Source organism: Muscardinus avellanarius, assembly GCF_963383645.1.
Source record: "Muscardinus avellanarius genome assembly, chromosome: 11".
NCBI lineage: Eukaryota > Metazoa > Chordata > Mammalia > Rodentia > Gliridae > Muscardinus > Muscardinus avellanarius.
This window is the reverse complement of record NC_137797.1, coordinates 61955120-61978795: the sequence shown is the minus strand read 5'-3', so window position 1 is coordinate 61978795 and position 23676 is coordinate 61955120.

Below are 23676 nucleotides of genomic sequence, written 5' to 3'. Positions count from 1 at the left end.
AGATTCTTAAGAATGTAGAGAAGAAGCAGTTCTCCTTCTGAGGGAATTTTTCCAAAAGTTCCAGTTCATTTGGATAAGTTTTGTCTGCCTCTCCTGTATCCTGGCATCTGCCACGGCCTTCTTGACCCTCTCCAATATTTTTCTTTTTTCCTTTTCTTTTCCTTTTTCTTTTTTTAAAATAAGAGAAGACAGTATGTGTGGTTTGAGGAGGTTGTGAGATCAGGCACTCAGTAGCACTGTGACCCAGGCCGGGTTTCCCCAGGGGTCCAGCGTGCTCCACAAACTCTGCCCAGGCCCCAGAGTCCTGCGACCTGGGCCCCGTCTCTTCCAGGGGTCCAGCGTGCCCTGCCTGACCCCCGCCTGGGGCCCAGGGCCTTGCAACCGGGCCCTGGTTTCTCCAGGGGTCTGGCGTGCTCTGCGTGATCCCGCCCAGGGCCCAGGGTCCTGCAATCCGGCCCCGGTTTCTCAAGGGGTCCGGTGTACCCCGCCTGACCCCCACCCGGGACCCAGGGCCTTGCATCCAGGCTCTGGTTTCTCCAGGGGTCTGGCGTCCTCCGCACGATCCCACCCGGGGCCCAGAGTGCTGCGACCCGGGCCCAGGCTCTTCTGGGCTCCGGTGTGCCCCGCCTGACCCTGCCCAGGGCCCAGGGCCCAGGGCCTTGCGATCAGGCCCCGGTTTTTCCAGGGGTCTGGCATGCTCCAGGCGATCCTACCCGAGGCCCAGAGTCCTGAACATTATCATTCTTAATTTATTTTTTAAAAGCTTCTTACATAAAGAGACCCAAAACCTATATTGGATATTGTGCAATATTTGCTTCTTGGGGAAATAACTTCTATGCTCACCTTTTCCTTACTCAGTGGAGAATCCAGTGAATAAAAGATAAATAGAAAATAAAGCTCCTGATGAGAAACTTCTTTCAAGATATTTTCAAGGTATCAAGGCAAGAAGGTTTCCTTCCTTCCTTCCTTCCCTCCTTCCTTCATTTCTTCCTTCCCTCCTTCCTTCATTTCTTCCTTTCTTTTTTTCTTTTATTTATTTTTTGCAAATGAAAATTATAATGAGTAAAAAACATGAAGAATCTGACATACTTATACTGGGACATAAGTATAAGTTTCCCATCAGTAAATATTTCCCAAGACAAGAAATCCATATGAAATGATCCATAACCAACTAGCTGTTTGGTGAGCCTGAACTCAGACCAAGGGAAATCATTTGAGAGATGTAGGATCTGGGAGGCATAAACAATCATAACTTGAGATATCCCTTTGTCTGGGTTAAACACTGCTATTTGCTTTTCTGAGCAATACAAGAGAAACCACTGAAAATAAGATAACTTGTTTTGACCCAAACAAAATTCCAAGTGCCCACTTGTTTCAATGCTTTTTTATTGGCTATTGGCACCCTTGGTTATTACTAATTACCACCACTGTTACTATATTATTACTAGCTATTAATTATTACAGACCGACAGCATGGCAGACATTGCACATCTATTATTACATTTAATCCACACAACAATTGTATGGCTTAAAAAACAGTGGAAATTTAGAATCAGAGAAAGTCTTTAATTTCCATCTGGAAAGGAGATCAAATTGAGTCAAGTACAAGAAACCCAAGTCTACTATAACTCAAGTCATGCACATAGTTTTAGTGTCCTTATTGGGAGAGGTGGAAAGCATAAAAACAATTACCTTGGAAGTTGATTGTTAACAGTATCATACTATCATTAGCAGTAAAGAAGCAATTATCACAGTTAATAAAACCACATTAAAACATATGACAGATAAAGAAAGCACAATGGTAGAAACTTAATGGGCTCTATTTCCTCCAGATTTTATATGGGGTGTCAGATTATTTATAGGACATATGTTCTAGGAAAACAAATGTTTAAACTGGAAATGAGCAAATCTTAAGACGTTTTCTTCTTTGAAGCATTGCTGTGTTATATTTTTCCATAATTTATATCTCCCAGAAAATATGCTGTTGCTTCTATTAAAGTATGGATGGATTTCTAAATACATTTTTATATGTCACTATCTGGGTGATAGGAATTATCATCTTAGTTTGAAATGAACCACTTTTACGACATCAGGGGTAAGACTCACCCTGTCCTGTGGTGACTCTCCCTGCCCAGTCCACCCTCTCACCTTGCGCTTCCCCTCACACCCAGCCCTCACCATCTAGACTGTATCCCCCTGCAGGATCCTCTGTTAGGGCTCTCTCATGCCCCTCAGGTTGTTAATCCTGTGATTTGAGTATTAATTCACCTTTGCCTCACTTTTGGTACTTCCATTTCTATTCTTATACACTGCCCTAGGGGATCCAGGTATGACTTTGGTTTGTTTGTTTACTTTGCAGAACTGGGAATGGAACCCAGGAGCATTCTACCCCTGAGCTGTACCTCCAGCCCTATTTAAATTCTTTATTTTGAAATAGGGTCCCACTAAGATGCAGAGGGTCCACTAAGTAGCTGAGGCTGGCCTGGAACCTATCATCCTTCTGTCTCAGCCTCCTAAGTACTGGGATTAGAAGCAAGCACCAACACGCCCAGCACGACTGTGATTTAAAGTGAATTGAGAGCCAGACGTGGTGGCGCACGTGTGTAATCCCCGCGCTTGGGAGGTGGAGACAGGAGGATCACGCAGGTTCGAAGCCAGCCACCCTGGCTTAAGCGACCCTGTTTCCAAAAATAAAAAGGTATAAAATAGGTCTGGGAATGTAGCCTGGAGGTAAAAGGGCTTCCAGGAACTCCAGTACCACCAAATAAATAAACAAATAAGTAAGTAAATAAATAAATAAAATAAAGTGAATTGAAGAGCTGAGTTTAGCTAGGTAAAGGATGCAGATTGGAGCTCCTGCTTGATTGCTTACCAGCGTATGACATTCAGCATTAAACTTCTCTGAACTTTTCGTTCTCCATATACATACATACATACATACATATATATATATATATATATATACATATATATATGTGTGTGTGTATATATATATATATATATATATATATATATATATATGAACAAGGATAAGAATAGCTGCCGTGCAGGTCAGCTCTGAGGATTAAATTAGTCTACAGTGTCACTGTTGCTGTGCCTGACAAAGGGCAGGTGTCCACAACAGGTCGATAATAAGGATGCTGAAAGAGAAGCCCTTCTGTCTACAAGATAGCAAAAGTGGCATGTCCCAGCTAGAGTCCCTGGAGCGGGGCCCCGCACTGGTCCATGCAGGCAGCGCTCCCTGTTCTTCTTCCTGGGTTACTCTTACTTATCTGCATCATTGCTTTCCAGCATAGGGTGTCTCCAGCTTTAGCTTGCATAACTTACCTGGAGAGCTTGGTGACCAGTATACAATGATACACAACCCAAGAAAACATTCTTATTCCGGTGGTTCTGTGATGGAATCTAGAAAGTTGTATTTTTATCTCAGATGTCTCTGGTTCCAAGCCAGGATTAGAGTGCACCTACCTGCAGAGTATGGTCATGATGTCATTCAGGCTTTGCTGATCACTGTGGTAGTACATAATCTCTTCACACTGGCCTTAAGGCTTGAACGGGCCTAAAGACTATTACTTTTTCCAATTAACTTTCGACCTCTCTTCTTTATCTTATTTCTTGGACTTAGCACTCTAGACAGGAATCATTTGTATTGCTATTTTTGTTTTGGGCTGTATAATAAAGTTTCTGGATAAAAATGCCTTTTGTGGGCTTTTTCTAGTAAGAAAATCCTCCTTTTTCTAGGTCAGTTGTTCTTAAAATGTGGTCCCAACCAACCAGCAGTATTGGCATCACCTGGGGTATTTTTTTTTTTATTACAAGACACTACCTTGGACTTACTGAATCAACATTCTGGTGGTGGGGTATGGCCACCTGTAGTTTTATTACACTTGTTACTTGGAGATAATTATAATTTGCAGACACTCTGTTATATTTTTTACTCAGTTTCTCTCAAGAGCAACATCTTTAAAACCACAGTACATTATCACAGCCAGAATTTCTAGCCCCTCAAATAGCCCTTAAATTGTCTTTTTATAGTTACATGTATTTCTTCTTGATTTTACCTCACTTTAACCCATGGAAACCACCAATCTGTTCCAAATTTCCACAATTTGTCACTTGGGAGATGTTATATAAGTGTAATCATGCATTATGTAAGCTTTTGTGTGTTTTTTCCCCACTCAGCGTAATCCTTTGGGGATTCGCCCAGGTTGTTGCACTGATAACTTGCTCCATGTTATTGCTGAGTCAGAGTTCATTGTATGAATGGCTCCCAGCATGTGTAATCATTCACCTAAAGTACATTTGGGTTTTCTTTTTTGACTGTTATAAATGAAGCTGTGATAAACATTTGTGAGTGGGTTTTTTGTGTAAACGTAAGTTTTCATTTCTGAAATAAGTGCCTAGGGGGGCAATTGCTAGCATGTTTAACTTTTAAAGAAATCTTAAGGCCGGGCGTGGTGGCGCACGCCTGTAATCCCCGCGCTTGGGAGGCAGAGACAGGAGGATCGCGCAGGTTCGAAGCCAGCCGCGCGCGCTGGCTTAGGAGACCCTGTTTCCAAATAAAAATGTAAAAATAGGTCTGGGAGTGTAGCCCGGAGGTAGAAGGGCTTCCAGGAACCCCAGTACCACCAAAAAGAAGAAAAAAAAAATCTTAAAACTATTGTTCGGACTGTCTGTATCATTTTTCTTTCTTATTATATATGCATAATTTACCAAAGTCTATTGGCATCATTTTAACAGTTGGAAAGTGTAGAAATTTTACCTTCCTTTGCATTCTTTCATATTCCCTGTTTATAAAAGAATTGTCATTTATACATTTCTTGTACATGCACTTAGAATCACATCTGCAACACACCCAGCATTATAATTGTAGCTTCAAAGATCAAACATGGCCAGGTGCGATGGCCTACTCCTATCATTTCATCTACTTGGGAGGCTGAGACAGGAGGATTACAGGTTGAGGCCAGCCTCAGCAATTTAGTGACACCCTGTTTAAAAAAAAAAAAAAAGTTTTTTTTTTTTTTTCGGTGGTACTAGAAGTGGAACCCAGGGGCTTTCTACCTCTTGGCTATACTCTTAGACCTATTTTATATTTTTTTTTTGGAAACAGGGTCTCACTAAGTTGCTGAGAGCCTCACTGAGTAGCCGAGGCTGGCTTCGAACCTGTGCGATCCTCCTGTCTCAGCCTCCCAAGCGCGGGGATTACAAGCGTGCACCACCACGCCTGGCTCAAAATAAAGTATTTTAAAAGGGCTGGGTGTAACTCAGAGGTAGAATTCCCCTGGGTTCAATCCCCAATACCAATGAAAGGAACCAAATATGATTTAGAAAACTGAGAAGAAAAGCCTATTATGTTTATCTGTATTTTCACTTCCCTTGTTCTCATTCTTCTTATTTAAGTTGCTATATTTTTCAGTCCTGAAATTTCCATGCAGCTCTTCTTTATATCTTCTATTGTGCTTCTGAGGCTTTGCGTTTTGCATTTGCTTGCATTTCAACACTCACTCAATTGTCCATTGAGACTTTTATTATTCATTTTATGATGGTGCTTTAACATCTTTGCCCAGTATTTCTAGTGAATCTGCCATCTCAGTGTTGGTGTCTTTCTTCTCCATTCAGTTGGAGAATTTCTTGACTTTCAATATCAAAAGTAATTTTTAATTGAGACATGAACTTTTAAAAAGTAATGTTATAGGCCTTGGTCTTATTTAAGCCTTCTGGTTGAGTTGGTTGTTTGTGTTTCTGAGACAGCTCTAGCAGGGGAACGAGTGGGCAGCACTATACCTCATTACTACCAGAGGGAAGCAGAAGTCCTGGGTTCTGATTCATCCTCTACAGATACTCAGAGAGGAAGACTTCGTAATATTTAGTGGGAATTGGAACCCGTCCTGTTTCATATTGTGGTGAGGAAGATGGATAAAAGTCTTGTCCTTCCTACCAGGTCTTCTTTAATGCCTGTACCTGGGATAGGGTTAGAAGCCTCATTGGTACCTGGGATATTCTAGTTCCCCTGGTGATCTCCACTGCCATGGATGGGAGGCTCATTAGTGGCTGAAAGGAAAGAAAGTCCTGGCTCCCTACTTGGTTTTCTTGAGCATCACCCCAGAAGTGGGGTTGGACATTTCATTAGAGCCTCGCTGGAATGGATAGGTAGGTTTCTTTGCTGGCTGGGGACCACAGTTCTGTCTTGTGACATTTGGCTAGAGTGAGTTAGTTATTATTTTCTGAAATATTCCTGTATTGCTAGGTTGTCCCTTCTCTCTCTCTCTCTCTCTCTCTCTCTCTCTCTCTCTCTCTCTCTCTCTCTCTCTCATTTATTTTTTTGGTACTGGGGATAGAACCCAGGGACATTCCTCCGAATTACACCCTCAGCCCTATTTTTCAGTCTTTTCATGTTTGAAACAGGCTCTTACTGAGTTGCAAAGGGCCTTGCTAAGCAGCTGAGGCAGTCCTGGAACCGCAATCCTGCAGTCTCTGCTTCCCCAATGTTGGAATTACAAGTGTGTGCCATCACACCCAGGCTATTGCTACTTTTTGCTGGGACTTTTTGTGCCTAAAACCATTGACATATCCTGGTGTCTTTCCATTCCAAGTCTGGCTTGGCACAAAGAAACCATACAGAATTCACTATCATGTGTCATTTTTAAAGTCTTGAGATCTTTATCGTGTGTGTGTGTGTGTGTACACGTGTGTTGTATGTGTGTTTCAGGGTGGGGGGGATGTACAGGTTTTTACTTTTACTTAGTGGGAGGAAAAGTGTGCCCATTCCATCTTCCCCAAAGCAGAAGCACCCAATCTACATTTTGTCAAGGTCTCCAGGTGATTCTGATGTATGCAAAATTCTCAAGAATATTTGCCTTCTTTGGGTTTTGTAACTCCCCTTCCTTCTATCACAGCTGTGGAGCAATGAAGCAAGCATCTGCGTATAAGATGAGAAGCTTGAGAAGCTTTGGGTCACTGTTACTATCTTCTTGTGAGTCCTTTTATGGTTCCCTGATGTACTCGTGTCTTAACATCACTTCCAGTGGGTTTAGGGCAGGTGCAGAAGGTAAGTAGAGAGACTTGGGTGCCTATATCAGCTCCAATAATAAATAGAGTTGAGTGTAGTGCCCTTGACCAGAATTTGTAGATCATAATAAACATGAAAAAAAAACAAGAAAATATGTAATTCTGATTTGCATATTGTTAAAAAATGTGGCTGAGTCTTCTCCAGAACAAAAAAGAGAAGTGACAGTCATCCTTACTGTCGGCAGGCCTACTCCATGACCCTTTCCTCTCCAGGCAGAACAGATTGGGCTTTAGCAGCAGTTGGGAATCTCCTGGGGATGTGGTCTAGTTTTAACATTATGAAAAATAAAAATGGCTGTTTTTAAATTGCCTTAATCATCCAGTCACCTCAAAAACTTACTAATTAATACTTTTAAATCAATAAGATTTCCCTAACAGAACCATTTCTCCAGGTTCTAATGCAACCATCATTGTTAGAATTTTTGCAACTAATAAAGTCCTTATATTTATTTTTTAAAAGTTAGAATTAATCATCAAGGTTTTCTTTTTCTATAGACATACTATTATCCTCTCCCTATTTAACAAATGAAACTGAAGAAGTGAGGTAAAGAGATTGAGTCTTCAACTGTTGAATGTTGAAAGTTATTAAAAATAATAGGTGGCAGTTGGGTGTGATGCTACATGCCTGTGATTCAAGTACTTGGGAGGCTGAGACAGGAGAATCACAGGTTTAAAGTTATCCTCAATAACTTAGCAAGATCTTGTTTCAAAGAAAAAAAAAAAAAGCTGGGTGTATAACTTGGATGTAGAATACTCCTGAGTTCAATCCCTAGTACAAAACAACCCCCAAACAAGCAAAATTTAAAAAGGCATCAGCAAATAAGCACTTAGTTTACACAGAATACTGTTCACAGGTTTTATATATGCATGCATATCATTGAGTCTTTTAATCCTTCTGGCAATCTAATTACTATCATCCTGAATTTTTAGTGTTGTCTCATTTGTATGCACAAGGCTCTAATTTATGAAAGTGACTGAGGGAAGGGAAAGCCTGGAGAGGTCAATGTCATTGGAAGAAGAATTTATTACTTACATTTCCCAAGAGCAAGAGGCATGCCTCACCACCACAGGGAACCACAGGGGAGGCTCTAGGTTTGCTCAAGAGGAGAAAGCGAGTGAAGGGAAGCCAAAGCTGGGCCCTTTGTAAGGTGTGTCTGGGAAAGGCAAGGCAGTGCAGAGTGGACAGTTTATGATTGGTTATTGAAATAATGGGCATGGGGTAGTCAGTCTCTAGTTACCTGGATGTAGAATGGTTTAGTGAGGGAACTTAGAAAAATGAAGTGGTTGGGATATAAACTCAGGACTGGTTGATTTGCGCTTGAAAAGTGCTCACCATCTTTAGGTATTAAGTTGCTTCTATGGTTTGAATATGAATAGTGTTCCCCAAAGACCTATGTGCTAATGGCTTGGTTCCCACATGGCAATATTGGGAAACTGGAGACTATGGGAGGTGGGGTCTTATAAGAGGTCTCTAGGACATTGTTTCTTCAAATAGGACCACTGAATCTTTGAAACCTCCAGAACTATGAGAAAAATAAACCTTTTTTTCTTTATAAGTTAAATTCTACAATTATTTCATTGTAGTAAGTCAAAGCTGACCAATACACTGGTGCTTGTAGGGGATGCCTTTCCCTAGGTGTGGAAGGCTACCAAAGATATCAAAACATTGTAAGATAAAGAAAATAGAAAGCATCATTAATACAGATAGGATACTGGAACACAGTGAATTTAAGGAGCTAGCCCAAGGCCACACAACTAGGAAGTGGCAGAGGCTGGAGGTAAACTAGCTCCGATCGCCTGTGCAGATCCTGCACGGCTTTGGCTTCAGGACTGCCCCATGGTTCTCATCCTTATGCCACGTGCATTTATTCGTTTGTTTATTTATTTATTTGTGGTACTAGGGATGGAACCCAGGGGCATTCCACCTCCAAGCTACACCACCAGCCCTATTTTTTATTCTTTATTTTGAAACAGGGTCTCTCTGTGTTGCAAAGGACCTTACGCCACATTTAATGATCTCAGACACAAGTGAAAGAATACCCCTTGAAACTAGACCCCAGGAAATAAACCTGACAGAACCGCAATCATTTAGTCTAGTGAAGAGGAAGGTGAAATACGAGTTTGGTTTGTGAAGGATAGTGATACACTGGGCTGTGAGAATCGAGGTTTATCCCCATCTCCATGTGAAGGACTTGGGACAGAAATTAAAAGGTTCCTAGGTACGTTGATTGCAATGCAGTGATGAATTACCAGCTGAGGACATGAATCTACTTGTCAAGAAACAGTTCTTCCCTGCTCCTACACAGTCTGTGTTCATGGACTACCTTTATCTCCCATAAATATTATACAGAGTACAGAGTGCAGAGTGACCATAGTAAAGCACAACGATCATATCTTTAAGACTCTTTCTTTTATATTATTCTACCCTGAATAATTGTTTGTCCTTTCAAATTTACAAGGGGTTTGGATTTGACCCCACTACATTCCAGTGCAACAAATATCACAAAACCACTGAAAATAACTTTGAACCAGAACCCAAATCTCCAGTCATCACAATGGTGGTGGGAAATTTATTACCAGTTTTAGGGTCTGAGACTTGGTTGGAGTTAGTCCAGACCCTGCATTTCCAAGATTACATAAGAGAATAGAGGACTAGACATTTCCCAAAAAAGTTGAGTTTCTTGTATTCAATGTGATGATCACAGAAATGTATTACTCCCAGATTTATAATTATTACAAAAATAGAGAACTCTGCTTCTCTATGGTGGTTTAATTCAAGTGGCTGAGCTACACCTGTGCCAAGTTTAGGGCTAGAAGTGAGATCCAGCCCCAAACACACACACACACACACACACACGAGAGGGTTGTCATGAAGTAACTTTTTGGCCTTGAACTTCAAACACACTAAACCGAAAAGTTTTTTCTATTTTAATAAGGAGGAAAAATACATTGATACTAAAATGCAAATCAGTATCTCGATAAACAGCCCCGCCATCGCTCTCATGGTCTAGAGGTTGTATATTCCATATCAACAAGGTGCTGCAAATCTATTCTTAGTGAGACTTCAACCTAAAATTGCCATCTGCCATCATCCTGCTGCCTCCAATAAAGGGCTTTGTAACTGCTAGAGACCAGCTGGTCATTTCTCTCATTATTCAATGCAAATATGTTATAAGAAGAGAGTATAACATGAAATAACATTTCAAAATATAATGCCACACCAGAAAAAAAAAATCCTAAATACCAACAGAATGCATTTTTGGCCATGGGACTAAAAACAGCTTGTTGGAACTCATTTTGTTTGTTATAACTAAGCCACTCTGGAATGATTTCTTCTTTTCCAATGTGTAATGGTTCATTTCATGCATGGAACAACTGTAATGAAAACAGCTCTTTACTAAGTCTTTGCCTTTTGGCTTTAAATTGCAATTAAAATAACATTACTCAGATCTCAGTTGTTCCTCATCCTCTACCTCTTGTGTTTAGGTTCTGGTATCTATCTAAAATTCTTTGCCTTGTACAGAAATACATGAGAAGCTGAGAAAATCAATTTTAATGAAAGAATGGATGAGAGAGAAACAGATAGTATTCCAAAAACTCAGAGACTGCAAAAAGCTTTTAAAGAGAAGCAACGATCATTATGAAATGCATCAATAAGGGAATTAAAGGCTTGGGAGGCAGCCAGACTATATGGTTGCGGGCAACTGACTAAAGGGTGTTAATAAATTTACATCCCATTATGGGGGACAGTCAAGGTTATGCGTTATGGCCAAAAGGAAGTGTTCAAAAATAAAATAGACAACTTTCATACTGCTGAAAGTGAAGGGTAGTGAGCAGCTCTGTTTCACAGACCCTGGGACCACCCAGAAACAGCTGGAAGGAGGTAGTAGCTAAGTCTTTGCTTTCCAAATCCACCTGCATTCGGGGATTTCTTTTTTCCCCCTTTGGGAAGGCCACAGCACTGACACCATGACTTTTCAGCCTCTCAGAAATGCAGGTCTGCGGTGGAGAGCTGAAGAGCCTCATTCTCAGCCACCTTTGTGATGCACCCACACTCTCAGATCTGTTCCTTCCCAGGCTCACCTTCTGCCGCCACCGCATTCAATTAGGACCCCATTACCTCCCCAGTATAGCCCAGTGACAGCTGTCAGTCTCCTTCCCCTACCTTCAGATTAATTCTGGGGCTGTAAGCATCTCTATCAAACATCAGTATCTTTCATGTCTCCTGGTCACCTATAGACTGAAATTAGAACTCCAAAAACTTTGTTTCTCCTTTATCACTCATTTTTAGTCTGATTACAGATTACACGCCAGTCCTATCTTTCTCTAGGAAATCCACCATTGTGTGCTACCAGCAGGATGTCACACAGAGCCTCCCTCTGGTTCCAAAACCACAGATTTTTACGTGATAAAGGGTCCATTTCAGTCTTGTTGCAGGGAAATTCTGTCATCATCTGATCTGCTACTCGTATTTGATCTTTGCTTTTTTTTTTTTTTTTTTTCAGTACCCGGAATGGAACCCAGGGGCATTCTACCTCCGAGCTACACCCCAGCCCTATTTTTTATTCTTTATTTTGAAACCGGGTCTCACTGAGTTGCAAAGGGGCTCACTAAGTAGCTGAGGGTGTCCTTGAACCACGATCCTTTGGTCTCAGCCTCCCTAATGCTGGGATTACAAGCGTGCGCCACCACGCCTGGCCGGCCTCGTTTCTTGCACCTGACTCAATCTCCATGTTTAGTCCCATGCTTCCAGTCTACCTGGAACCTCCAGTTTCTTATGTTTCCACTTATCTAGGCATTTGCACAAGCTTTTCCCTTGTCCCAGAAGCTCCCTCCTCCTGGCTTACACTTATGGTGTCAGCTCCCCCAGGGAGCTTTTGCAGTCACTGAAAAAATGAGTTATCTCTTCCCAGGGGTGGGCCTTTACTCCCCTGTCACCTCTCATCTTATCTGGCTGTCCTTCAACTGTAAGTTCCATGAGGCTTTGGACTGGGTTCTTTTCACTCGTTTTTCCAGTGCATAACCCCTCAAGGTGGAACATAGGAAAAATAGCAATTATCCCTCAGTAAGTGGGCTGGCAAGTTAATTTAGTTGCAGGTGACCTACAGACATGTATACTTCTTTTCTTTGGGGGAGGGTAACAAAATTGTTTTGAACGTTTGTGCCAGCATGAAGTCTTCTACATTTCAGCCATTCATGCATCTCCTTTATAACCTTTGTCACATTCAAATAACACCTGTGTTGTTGTCTACATAATACTTTTGTTGAAATGCATTCTTTAGACTAAAATAAATTTATTTTAAGGGCAACTTTGTGTCACTACCACAAATAAAATTTTCCATAAATATATACAGGTTATTGCAAATTAAATGTAATATAGAACATGCATAGTAATATTAAATAGTATGTACTTTGAGCACATTGTGTTCCATCATTGGTGTACATGCCACATTTTGGAACCAGTCTTTCATATTGTAAGAAGCATCTACAGTCATGTTTTCAGTTAATCTTTGTCCTACACTCTTTGCGACGTTAAGATAAACATTGAAAACGAGATTAATCTCTTATAAACTGTAAAACTCTACAGGAGGGTAAGTGGTTATTATTTTATTTTATTTCAAATTTTGAAAGTAAGTAGGTGAAGGGATACGGCCAGGAAGAAATCTACGAGGGAGAGTCATATTTCATTCATACAGTTGCTTCTGGAAAATTCAGTTTTACTCTTAGGTAGACTTTTCAGAGAAGGCCAAAATTTAACACTATTCCAGGAAGTTGTTGTTTACGTCATTTATAAATGTGATTTTTAAGACTGAAGAACAGGAAAGAAGAGATGGACCAAGATGGCAGAGACAGCGGTGGCAGCGGCGGCCAGTGTTCAGGAGAGGTAGATAAAATCAATCCAATCCGCCATAAACTGTTGGAGAAATCCCCCCCCCCAAAAAAAAAAAGACTGCTGCTGCCCCACATGCTCAGGAACTCTGGACAACATATTATGTAAGAAAAATGTTCGGGGTGCATCAGATGGAGCCCTGCATAATCAGGTCAGTCGGCACCATGTGTCCCGGGAGCCAAGGGCACCATGCTCCTCTGTGCAGCACTGGGGCTGGGTGCACTCGAAGCAGCAGAATCCGCTCTCTGTGGTGAAGCTCTGGGCCTCTGCTCTTGGAGGGGAGATAAAACACATTGTTACTAGGTACTTGGGCCCCCAACTCCTGCAAAAGACATATACTATTTTCTTTTATTAAAAAATATTGAAGAGAGAGGAAGATGGCGGGAAGATGGAGGGAAAATGGAAACCTCTGTAAACGTCATGCCCACAGTGACAGGAACCAGAGCCTGCTGGGTGGTAAGGCCAGGTCTGGAGCCAGCGGGCTGGGCCCAGAGCCTGCCGCTCAGCAAGGCCAGATGTGGAGCCAGCGAGGCAGGGCCTGAAGCCTGCCACAGGGCAAGGTCGGATCTAGAACCAGCGATACCAGGCCCAGAACCTGTTGCGCAGCAGGCCTGGAACTGGGGCCTGCTTCACAGCAAAGGGCCAGTGGGTTTCTTCAGCTGTGTGGCCAGGAAGCACTAGAAGCTGCTGCTGCCTCACCTAATCTCTCAGTAGATTTCCAGATCCAAGTAACCTCTATTTAAAAAAAAAAATGGTTGCGAGTAGATCATCCTGTCAAAGTTACTCACCTTCTGGCTTTCATGTTTTCAGTAAGTGGGAATAAGTGTGGAGAAATAGAAGCTCTAATACATTGTTGGTGGGATTGCAAGTTGGTGCAACCACTTTGGAGAACAGTATAGAAGATCCTCTGAAGAAGGAAAACAAACTTACCATATGATCCAGCAATACCACCTCTGGGTATCTACCAAAAAGAATGAAAACCAAAATACCAAACTAATGCATGAGCGACCATGTTCATAGCTGCACAGTTCACCATTGCCAAACTGTGGAACCAGCCAAGGTGTCCCTCAGTGAATGAGTGGATTTCAAAACTATGTGATATGTACACAATGGAATTTTGCCCAGCCATAAGGGAGAATAAAATTATGGCATTTACAGTGAAATGTCACAAAAAATAAGAAATCAGATGCTTTTCTTAATATGCAAAATATTAGGGAGAAATGGGTAACAGGAGGAACTCTAGATGAAGAAAGGAGCCTATAGAGGAGCAATTAAGGTGACATATCTGAGGGGATAAGAGGGAGGACAAGGGAAACTCTTTAAAGCACATGATGTACTTAAACATATCAAAGTCAGTCAGGAAACCAAGCATGGGTAGGAGGGAGCGGAAGATGGGGTTAGAGATTGGGTAAGGGCTGATTGGGTGATGTGTGCATGTATATCTCCGCAAGTTTTTTTTATTTCATTGAGATGTATGACCACAATGCACCGATAAAAATTTATAAAATAAAAAGATTGAAGAACAGAAAATGTTTTATTATAAACAAAGTTAGTTTCAGTCTCAGGGAGTATGTTAGTTACAAAGAAAAGTTATTAGTATATTAGACTATCACCACTATAAATCTTTATTTAAAAATAGAATAGATATGCCACAAAGTAAAAACTTCCAAAATAATATTCACTATGTTTATATGAAGCAAATCCCAGGTGATTATAATAAAAAGACTTTATTTCCATCTTTCTTATTCATGTGTTCAGTTTTGAATGTCCTTATTTTAATAATATGATGAATATTCATAAGCCTATTATCCATACCCAGAGCAAGAACATTAACAAGGACTCGCATCTACTTATGTGCTTCCTCTACTCCTGCCTTCTTTCCTCTGCACGGGCAACTGCCATCTTGAAATCTGTATATGTATTCATACATCTAGACATATATGTCTAAACTACATTATATAAACAATATGTCTAAATAAATCATTTAGCCTTTGTTTGCTTAGCTTTGTTTTCAAAACATATTTATTTAGGTATTGGGGATTGTACCCAGGGGCATTCTACCTCTGAGCTACATCCTTAGTCCTATTTTAATTTTGAAACAGGGTCTTCTCATGAAATTGTGAAGAACCTCAATTAAGTTACTGACACTGGCCCCAAACCTGAGAGTTGCCTGTCTCAGCCTTCCAAGTACTGAGATTCCAAGTATGTGTCACCACACCTGACTTGAAAAATTATTTTAAAATAATCAGATTGAGCAGGGAGTGGTAGCACAGGCTTGGAATCCCAGTACTTGGGGTCAGGTTCGAGGGCAGCCTCAACTAAAAGAGGGCTGGGGGTGGAGCTTGGAGGTAGAAGGCCACTGGGTTCATAGAGCTGAAGCTAATTATATTTTTGCAAGTATGCAAAAAAAAAGCCATGCACAGCACATGCTTGTGTGTGTTTGTGTATAATATAAAGCAAATTATTTAATCCATTGTCCTGTGTTTGAGCATCTGAATTGTTTGATTTTTCTGACTATAGCTCTGCTGCTGTTGAACAAACACAGGTGAAGCCGCTGAAGCCTGGCCTGTGGCCTTTCTAAACATTGGGTGACAGGAACAGCCACAGTCTGCAAACCTCCATGCCATTCTCTGGTGGTGTCCCCACCTGAGATCACTAGCGGGAAGCCAGTAGGAGCTTGCTATAATATGTGGCTCATATATTAAGGAGATAAAGACAGTGACTTGTGAGCTACCCTCGAGGGAAAAAAAAAAAAAAACACATGTATATGACACTTTAATTTTACAGTCTTCACTAGAAGAGGTAATTATGCAAAATAACAAATTGCATATTCATTTGATTTCAAAGGTAGTTTATCTCCACAGAGTCCGGAGAATTCTATTAACCAGTAGTTCCTAAACCTATGTGTATTAGTATCACTCGTGGGAAATTTTAAAAAATCACTACTTATGTCACTGTATGGACCAATTAAATGATCCCTTGCCTCATCTCTCTGGACATATGACACTATCCTACTCTGGTTGGACTCACCAGGTTTGAGTTCCACTAAGACTGGTGCCCGATGAGTGGCTAGCCCCATTCCCCCAGTCTCGGCCCAGGCGATTGGTAAAATAAAAGACTGGCTAATTAAATTCCCAATCAGTCCAATTGAATTGTCAACACCTGTATGGGCCTCCCTATCTGATCAGTCACCTGAGGCTTTTAAATCTCTTCCCATGAGTGGGTGTGGGCATTCTGGTATTACCATGAAAGAGTGGGATACCCAACCCATTCCGAGGTCCACTTTTCTTCAGGTATTGGTCTGTACCAGTAGCTCCCTGTACCCAAGACTTACTAGACAATTTGCTCAGGACCTGAGTCAAGACCGAATTAAAGTCAACAGGCTCCCCCTCCACTCTGAGAGTTACCCTGGGTTCCGGAAGGGGTTCCGAACCCCATCTCCCCTAGTTGCTGACCATGGGGTTTTATCAGTCAATCTATATTTTCTGTAGTTTTCTCCTAATATCTTGAGTGGCTTGGTTTACAAAGGCCATAATAACCACAGACTTATGTTCTGGAGCTTCCGGATTCATAGGAGTGTGGGCTCGGAAAGCCTCCATAATTCTCTCTAAAAATGCTGCAGGAAACTGTCTTTTTTTTTTAACCTTAGCCAAATTAGTGGGTTGCCTAGCAGCAGCCCTGAGACCCCCTATTAGAGTCTGGTGGTAGACCGGGAGCCTCTCCTTACCTTCTGCCATATTATAGTCCCAGGTTGGTCTGATCAAGGGAAAGCCTTCATCTATCAAGGCTTGGTTGTTGGAGTCCCATCAATGGCTGGAAACAATTTCCGAGCTTCAGTTAAGATTTTTTCTCTCTCCTCAGTGGTGAAATGAATCTGTAAGAGCTGCTGACAGTCATCCCAGGTGGGCTAGTGAGTAAACTACAAATCTATTAAACCTCCCGGTTTTAAATCTCTAGTAGGCTACTAAAGGGTGCTGAGGAGGGGAAGAGCATATCCATACACGCCACGTATCAGAATCACCTGGGTTATACTCGGAACCTTCCAAACCAACAGCCAATCTGGGGCTTCCACGGCCCATACAGACTGTCACATTCTCCAAATTTTTTTTAAAATATTGTATTTAAGATTTTCAAGGCACCCCCACATCTACCTAAGCACAGAGTCAAGTGAGACCTGCATAAAAGTTCTAATGCCATAAGCAAAATAGCATTTGAAGAACCCAACTTCTAGAAATCCTGATTCTTGGATATTTCCTGTAAAATAAATGCAACTTTATAGAATATAGTAAAAGTGGAGGATAGACAAACACGTTAAATATATTCACAATTTTCCCCACAACTACATGTTAAAACATAGTGCTTTCACTATTTACAGTTAAAACCAGACCACATCAATGTTCAAAACATCTTACAGCGACTCTCCGCCAGTGCTTCCAAGAGGGTCACAGTACTCTCCCGGCAGGTGGGTTCTCAGCTCTTATGCAGGGCACCTGGAAGCTCAGGAGCTTGCCTTCAGCATGCTATCTGATTGTTAAACTCAATTTACAAAGACCCACATCTGAATCAAACTGTTACAAAAGCCTTTTTATTTTTTTATAATTTGCAAGGCTCACTTTTGCAACTTTAAGGACATTTCCCAGCTAAAGCAAAATTAAATGTTAACAAGAGATTAAAATAGAGTGCATTTTAAGCAGTTTTTTCTTGAGTGCCCCCATCCCAGTAAGGTTGACTGACAATGTAAAAGTAAGAAATAGAGACCTAGACCAAAAGACAGGCACACACACACACACACACACACACACACACACACATATCGACACAAACCAACCAATCCTACTGGCGTCCAGAGGAAACACCTGAAATGAGATGTCAGCCTCTCATCTCACAGGTGGAAGGGAACTGCTTTGTCTCCTACCAAACCAAAAGGGACCTGCTCCCTACCAATTGGGTCAGGAGTCTCCCTGATCCCAAGGCCTGGGGTCCTCTGGTGCGTCCACCTAGACCACTTACAGGCAACTTCCAAAAAGGCCCGACAAGAGAAGACACCAAGTGGGTCGGGACGTCTCCCTGATCCCATGGCCTGGGGTCCTTGTGCGCGTCCGCCTAGAGCACCTACAGGCAACTTCCCAACAAGAGAAGACAAGACAATTTTACCATACCACTAAGACAAACAACAAAACAAAACCACACCACTAAGACAGAAAACAAAACAAATATCTTTACCGGCCAGCAATAGGCTCCACAGGTCGGGGGTTCTGTGGGGGACTTGGGGATCTTGGATGAGCCCCCAGATGTTATGCCCAGTTTGAGGAGTCCCCAAACACCACCAAGAGATGGACACCATATGCAAAAGCAAAGAGCCTTTATTCTGTCTTAAATTCAGACTCTCAGACTTTACTGACACAGCGGATCCGTACTGAGAGTCCAGTCAGCAGTAGAGACGAAGCTTTTATGGTGCTTAGGGTAGAGGTGGGGAAACTAGCTACATCTGAGCAAGGTTGATCTGGCACAAGGGAATTGGTCCATACTGACCACATCAGTTTAAACATTTTAAGCACAGATTTGGGGGTTTTAACAGTCATTCAGATGGGCTAACAGCCAATTCTTAGCTGACCAAGGTCAATCCTGGCTGCAGCTCTTTGGCTGATAGCTTTAGAGACAGACAGAAGGACTTTGTTCTGCTTAAGTCTTCTTCAATATCAAACATAAAAAAGAAGCAAAGATTTAAAATCCATAACCACTTAAAAAACAAAAGAGACCACTAAATTGGACATGTTGGTACATGCCTGTAATCTTAATACTTAGGAAACTGAGCTGGAAGGATCACAGGTTCAAAGTCAGCCTCATTAACCTAGCAAGGACCTTGGCAATTTAGTAAGACTATTTCTAAATGAATGAATGAATGAATGAATGAATGAATGAATAAAACTGGAGGTATAGCTCACAGGTAGACTGTCCCTAGGTTCAATCCCCAGTACTACCACCCCCTTGGGAAAAAACACTAAGAAAAATAGTTTACTGCAGACTGAATAAACTCCAAATCATCTCATTCTCAAGAGATTCTACTTGATACTTCTCTCTCTTTCTCTCTCGCTCGCTCACTCGCTCCTCTCTCTCTCTCTCTCTCTCTCTGTCTTCAGAATGCATTCTGTAGTGGTCCTCTTTATTCTCCCTACCCCATCCTTTGTTGGCAAACTCTGGAAAGCATTAGAAAATGAATGCTGCCAACCAGGCATGGTGGTGCAGGTTTGTAATCCCAGACTTTGGGAGGCTGAGACAGAAGGATCTCAGTTCTTGGCCAGCCTCAGGTACTTAGTGAAGTTCTTTGCAACTCAGTGAGATCCTGTTTCAAAATAAAGAATAAAAAATAGAGCTGGGGGTGTAGCTCGAATGTAGAATGCTCCTGGCTTCCATCCTCAGTACCACCCCCCCAAAAAAAAAGAAAGAAAAAGAAAAAAAAATGAATGCTGTCATCTACAACTAGGATTCTGCCTTAATCTCACTTCCTTTTCTTCCGGTCAGGCCGCTCTTCTGTGTTCCACCACTTCTTTTTTGCACCTGTCACTGGGAGCAAGCTTAGCCTCCTACATTCGATCATTCAGTGTCTGTGGAGGGAGCACTTATTGAGCGGGTCCTATCAGCTGTGCCTCCAGCTAGGCGATGAGTCCGAAAACAATGCGGGCATAGTCGACAATCTGGTGGAGAAAAGGGATTTCCAAGCAATGTCTTTACAAATTCATTTATTTAATTTTGAAACACTGTTTCATTTATATTTCTAAAAACCAAAAAGAAACCAGACATGGTGGCATATGCTTGTGAACCCAGGGAGGCTGAGACTGAAAGATTATGGTTTCCGGACAGCCTCAGCTACTTAGTGAGACCCTCCGCAACTTAGTGAGACTTTGTTTCAAATTAAAAAATAAAAAAATAGGGCAGGGGGTGTATCTCAGAGGGTGAATGCCCCTGGATTCCATCCCCAGACCCACAAAAAAATAAAAAATAAAAAAATAAATACCAAAAATTGTAAAAGTAAGAAGTTTTCTTTTGAAGTCCAGTTCATAAACAACACTTCAGTAGGTAAACTATTACCAATTTCTTATGCATCCTTCCAGATATTTTTGTATATATGCAAGTACAAATATGAATATATATTTATCACCCTTATTTTTGTTCGCAACTGTTAGATTATTTCAGACAGTTATCACTTTAATGTTTGTTACTTGATGATATAGCTCTTTTGCTTGTTTAAAGTTTTTTTTTTTTTAAATTGGAGTGGGTTTTTGCTATGTTGTCTAGGCTGGGCTAGAGCTTACAATCCTGCCTTAGCCTTCCAAGTACCTCAGTATGATATATCTTCAAGGTGTTTCCCTATCAGTACATAAATATATTTTTCATATTTTATGTAAGTGAATGATTTTCACTATATTAATATTTTATCATTAATTTTCCAAATTCCTAGAGGCAAAGTAAAAAAGTTCTAACCTTTTTCTACAACTAATGCAAAGAAGATCCTTGTGACTATTTCTAGTCCATCATCCTGTATGTGTAAAACCTAGGAACAATTCCTAGCTATGGAATTACTTAGTCAGTGAACTTATACTTTGGACAGATAGGGACAAATTGACATGCACAGATGCCCATTTCTACACTTGCCAGTGATATATGGAGATGCCTGTGTCCCGCACATCATTGTCAACATAACACACTTATAGAAATTTGTACTCTTGCGCCTTGGATGGTAGAAGATGGTATGATATTAATTTGCATAACCTTAATACAAATGAAGTTATGCAACCATTTATAACATCACTATCATGTGGATGGGGTAAAGAGTGTACTTGAACTACAAACAACAGAAATGAGAGAAGGACACTTGCCATCTCAGGTATGCCTCTTCGGGTTGCTTTACCTTTTTTCCCTTATTTTTTGGTGCCAAATGGAGTTCTACCTCGGAGTTATATTCCTAGCCCTATTTTAATTTTTATTTCAAAACAGGGACTAGCTAAATTGTTGAGGCTAGCTTGGAACCTGTGATCCTCCTGTCTCGGCCTCCCAAGTACTGGGATTACAGGCCTGGGCCACCATACCTGACATGCATTAGATTTTTTTCTCAAAATATATTACCAACTAAGTAATGGTGAAGCCAGGACGACAATATGGTCTCCTCTTCCCTATATTTTTTTTCTGTCTTGTCTATTCTACTTGATCTTTTAAAATGTATCAGAGCCTCAGCCTCTCAATTGCTACCAAGTTTTTCTATAATTTTGGTTTTTCCTTCAGTTTATTTTAGTTTGTGTTTGTCACACTTCAGGTATTTTGGTGATTTTTTATACTGTCTTTTCTTAATAAAATTTTCTAAAGTTTCTTAAACATGTTTTTACATGTTTAATTCTTATGATGATTACTTTAAATTTTTTTCTTGTAACATTTTAAAGTCTACAAAGTGCCTTTAGATATGGTATTTCATTGAAAGTTCTTATGAACTCTGCAATTTACTCCTGGGAATTTGCTTCCATTTTTTTTTATGTTTTGGTGAGTTCATTGTAATTATACATCATAGTGAGGTTCAAAGTGATACAAAAATATATGTACACAGGACTTGATATGTTTTCTCTGGGTCCCACTCTCTACCCACCCTTCCTTATACAGGTAAGTGAAATCGGTAGTGGTACCTTCATAGCAGGATATATATGATTGAACCCAGGGCTATTCTGGGTTCCTAGCTATACCCTTAGCCCTTTTTACTTTTTATTTTGAAACAAATTCTCACTAGGTTACAGAGGGTCTCACTAAGTTGCTGAGGCTGGCCTCAAACTTATGATCCCCCTGTTTCAGCCACCCAAGTACTAGAATACAGGTGTGCTCCACTATGCCCAGCTTATATACGGACCTATTTTAACACAAAGAAATTGAGTTGCTAGCTGCCAGTCTAACATGTAACCTGACCTGGGGCATGTTGGAAACCACCCAGGAGTTTTAACTCCAAATTTGCTAACTAGACTTAAAGTCATTGCCTGTGACAATGTAACCTTTGCGTGTCCTTTGCTTCTGCCTGTCTCCTGCATCCACAGAGATGCCGTTAGCAGCTTGGTGAGCAAAGGTACTAATGAGCTCGCATCTGCCTGGTTTCCCTCCCTGGCCTCGCTTGCATTGAGTTTTCTTTGCATCTAGCTGTCAGCACACACATTTCAGCCAGAGCAACTTGAGAGACATACTTCATAAGCAAGTTGGTGCACAATTGATTAGGAATTTCTTACAGGCTCCTCCTGACCTGGTCTTTATACAAGGTTTGCCACTACAATCAGAAGGCTTGAATCACCTATCGTCTCTATTGGGGGATTTGTTCTTTGGACTAAAATAAATTAACACAGTCCTGAAAGAAACCTTTTATCCCTTTGGTATCCCTCATCACCATCCTTTGAAGTGTTTTTGAAAGCAGCAGTTGAATCAGAACCTTTCATGAGATTGTCAGTCAGATTCCTTGGAGCCCAGACCTAAACAGCAAATGGTGCATGAGCTGGCACACATTATTTCTCTCTGCCCAAGGGTCCTTCCCCTTCAGCATGGCACGCTGCGTGTGGTTTTCTTCTTTGAATGAGGGCACACTCCATTTGCTTTTGGTCTTAGCCTCCACGGCATCAACTAGTCATTTCAAAACAGGTTATGCTTCGATCGAATGAAGAAATGTTGAACGACATTAGGTGCGGGAAAGGTGGCCTGCCCTCGTATGTCCTTGGATTTGCACCACTTTCTGGTAATATTTGGTAATAAGAAATGAGCTATCTTGGCCATCTTTCCATGGATGTTCAAGAAAGAAACCTGACTGAGTAAGCATGTAATATGCGGATGGACTGGCCTGTATAATAAAATCAAGAAAACTCATTGTATCGATGAACTCCTTTGGGTTTAACAAGATGACTTCAGACTCAACGGGCATTTATTATAAAGATAAAAAAGGATTTTTGAGAAATCTTAGAAATAAAACACACAATGTCCAGGTGTGATAGTGCACATCTAGAATCCCAGTACTTGGGAGGCTGAGACAGGAGAATCACAGGTTCATGGCCAGCCTCAGCAACTTAGTGACTCTCAGCAACCTAGTGAAATCCTGTTTTAAAACAAAAAATAAATTAGGACTGGGGTTGTAGCTCAGAGGTAGAATGTCTTTGGGTTCAATCTCCTGTACCACATACAGGAAAGAGAAAGAAAGAAAGAAAGAAAGAAAGAAAGAAAGAAAGAAAGAAAGAGAAAGAAAGAGAGAAAGAAAGAGGAAGTAAGTACAATTGAAGGAATTAATCTGGATGATTGTATTGAATTGAATGCATTCCCAAAAGTAATGCTCTTTCACTTAATAATAAACCTAGTTTCACCATGTCCTTTGGTTTCTCAATTTTCACTTTTTATTCACAAAATGTATATACATTTTATCGGAATCTCTTTTTACTTCTATATCTCCAGAACTAAGTAAGCACTCACTAAATGTTTGCTGAGTTGGAGCCTGTTTCTGAGGCTGACACATCTTCATCGAAACTTAGCAGGACCTTGTTTCAAATAAAAATAAAAAGGTGGGGGTGTAGCTCGAAGGTAGAATGCCCCTGGGTTTAATCTCTAGTACCACAGAGAAGGAGGAGCAGGAGGAGGAGGAGGAGGAGATAATAACTGTACATTTACATTACTGCTTTCCTTTCCTCACTTCTGCATTCCCAGCTCACTCCATT